This window comes from Hyla sarda, chromosome 6 (assembly GCF_029499605.1).
Source record: "Hyla sarda isolate aHylSar1 chromosome 6, aHylSar1.hap1, whole genome shotgun sequence".
NCBI lineage: Eukaryota > Metazoa > Chordata > Amphibia > Anura > Hylidae > Hyla > Hyla sarda.
In genome coordinates, this window is record NC_079194.1 from 185,619,559 (window position 1) to 185,622,690 (window position 3,132).

The window sequence follows — 3,132 nt, forward strand, 5'->3', positions numbered from 1 at the left end:
CTCAACTAGTGGGCCTCCAGCTGATGCAAAACTACAACTCCCAGTATGCCCAGCTGGGCATGCTGGGAAGAAGAAAAAGAAATCTCAGGAGGTATCCTATGTTTTAAGATTATAGTACTGCAGTGTTTCCTAACAAGGTTCCTCCAGCTGATGCAAAACTACAACTCCCAGCATGCCCGGACAGCCATTGGCTGTCCGGGCATGCTGGGAGTTGTAGTTTTGCAACAGCCTGAGGCAATTTGGTTAGGAAACAGTGGTTTAGCAAAACCGACTGCTCTATTTGACTTACCAAGCCTGAAGTAATGTTTTTCCTCCTTTAAAGTATTGTGGGATCAGTCCTATGTAGAAAACGATCCCAGCCCTCACCAAGGATGCAAATACAGTGGTCCCTCAAGTTACAATATTAATCTGTTCCAGGACGACCATTGTATGTTGTGACCATAACTCTATGAAAACCTGGTAATTGGTTCTGAAGCCCCCAAAATGACATCCAAAAATAGGAAAAGGTGAGGATTAAAGAAAAATAATTAGATAATGAATATAGATAAAGCAAGTCCTTACATATAACAGTAAGAAAGATCTGCTGGGAGCTGTAATCACTGTCTATGTAGAGGACAGGAGCTTCTTCAGGGTCCTGCACAGTACACGCAATGTCCTAAAAAAGTAGCATGGAGCCGTCTTCACCTGGAGCAGCTATCCCTGGCACAGGTAAAGAGTAGTACAGGACATGTAATACCTCTCTGTACTGTAGGGGGCGCTACCAGACAGCCAGTCAGTGCATGCACTTCAGGAATACAGGGGTTTTACCAGTGAATGCCCATTCTGATTGGTCAATTCTTACGGGTTTTGACACGTTTTGCAGATCTGGACCATCTGTAGTATTGTATGTTGAGTCTGGTTTCGAGTTACAATGATCCAGAAACCATTGTATGTTGAACATATTGTATGTTGAGGCCATTGTAAGTTGAGGGTTCACTGTAGCTCACAAGTTTATTCCATCACCAATAAGATAAGATAGCAGTGGTAACAGGAATGCGTTTCAGTGGGAACCTTCTAGACACCTAAGGAAGGCTTACGCTGAAACGCGTTCTGTTACCACTGCTATCATATTGATGATGGAATAAACTTGTCAACTACTTGCATCCTTGATGAGGGCTGGGATCTTTCCTTACATAGTTCTGGACCTGCACCACCACCTGGTGCTGCTAACACCACCCTTCTACGCTCATAGTCAGACCATCAGAGGTACCAGTTACATACCCTTTAAGTACAAATGTACACTTCAGTATAGAAACACCCTTCAATGGTATATAGTATAGAACACGCTTCAAATTGTAAACTGCCTTCAGTACCACAAGTAAAATGTACACTGCTCAAAAAATAAAGGGAACACTTAAACAACACAATATAACTCCAAGTCAATCACACTTCTGTGAAATCACACTGTCCACTCAGGAAGCAACACTGATTGACAATCAACTTCACATGCTGTTGTGCAAATGGAACAGACAACAGGTGGAAATTATAGGCAATTAGCAAGACACCTCTGCAAGTGGTGACCACACACCACTTCTCAGTTCCTATGCTTCTTGGCTGATGTTTCGGTCACTTTTGAATGCTGGCGGTGCTTTCACTCAAGTGGTAGCATGAGACGGAGTCTAAAACCCACACAAGTGGCCCAGGTAGTGCAGCTCATCCAGGATGGCACATCAATGCGAGCTGTGGCAAGAAGGTTTACTGTGTCTGTCAGCGTAGTGTCCAGAGCATGGAGGCGCTACCAGGAGACAGGCCAGTACATCAGGAGATGCGGAGGAGGGAAACAACCCAGAAGCAGGACCGCTACCTCCGCCTTTGTGCAAGGAGGAGTACTGCCAGAGCCCTGCAAAATGGCCTCCAGCAAGCAATAAATGTGCATGTGACCACTCAGACAGTCAGAAACAGACTCCATGAGGGCTCGATGTCCACAGGTGGAGGTTGTGCTTACAGCCCAACACGTGCAGGATGTTTGGCATATGCCAGAGAACACCAAGATTGGCAAATTGACAACTGGCGCATTGTGCTATTCACGGATAAAAGCAGATTCACACTGAGCACAAGTGACAGACGAGTCTGGAGACACCATGGAGAACGTTCTGCTGCCTGCAACATCCTCCAGCATGACCGGTTTGGTGGTGGGTCAGTAATGGTGTGGGGTGGCATTTCTTTGGGGGGGGGGGGGGGGGCTGCACAGCCCTCCATGTGCTTGCTAGAGGTAGCCTGACTGCCATCATGTACCGAGATGAGATCCTCAGACCCCTTGTGAGACCATATGCTGGGCGGTTGGACCTGGGTTACTACTAATGCAAGACAATTCTAGACCTCATGTGGCTGGAGTGTGTCAGCAGTTCCTGCAAGAGGAAGACATTGATGCTATGGACTGGTCCGCCCATTCCCCAGACCTGAATTCGATTGAGCACATCTGGGACATCATGTCTCCTCCATCCACCAATGCCACGTTACACCACAGACTGTCTAGGAGTTGGCAGATGCTTTAGTCCAGGTCTGGGAGGACATCCCTCAGGAGACCATCCGCCACCTCATCAGGAGCATGCCCCGGCGCTGTAGGGAGGTCATACGGGCACGTGGAGACCACACACACTACTGAGCATCATTTTGACTTGTTTTAAGGACATTACATCAAAGTTGGATCAGCCTGTAGTGGGGTTATCCACTTTGATTTTGTGTGACTCCATATATAACCTCCATGGGTTGATAAATTTGATTTCCATTGATAATTTTTGTGTGATTTTGTTGTCAGCACATCCAACTATGTAAAGACAAAAGTATTTAATCCGATTAGTTCATTCATTCAGATCTAGGATGTGTTATCTTGGTGTTCCCTGTATTTTTTTGAGCAGTGTAGTAGTGTATAACACAGCACCCGGGAAGGGTTAGTAAACACCCCCTCCTCCTCAGCTGCTCTCCGCCAGGATATTCTCTGTAAGCACCTGCTGCAGCTGGAAACATAGGGCAGGCCCTCCTCTCACCTCGCCCACTGCACTTGTCTCAGCTATCTATTGGCTGTGGTGGAGACCGCATGGTAATGTACCCAGAGAATGTCTCTACAAATTGTTACTGTACTGGGTTTGGGAC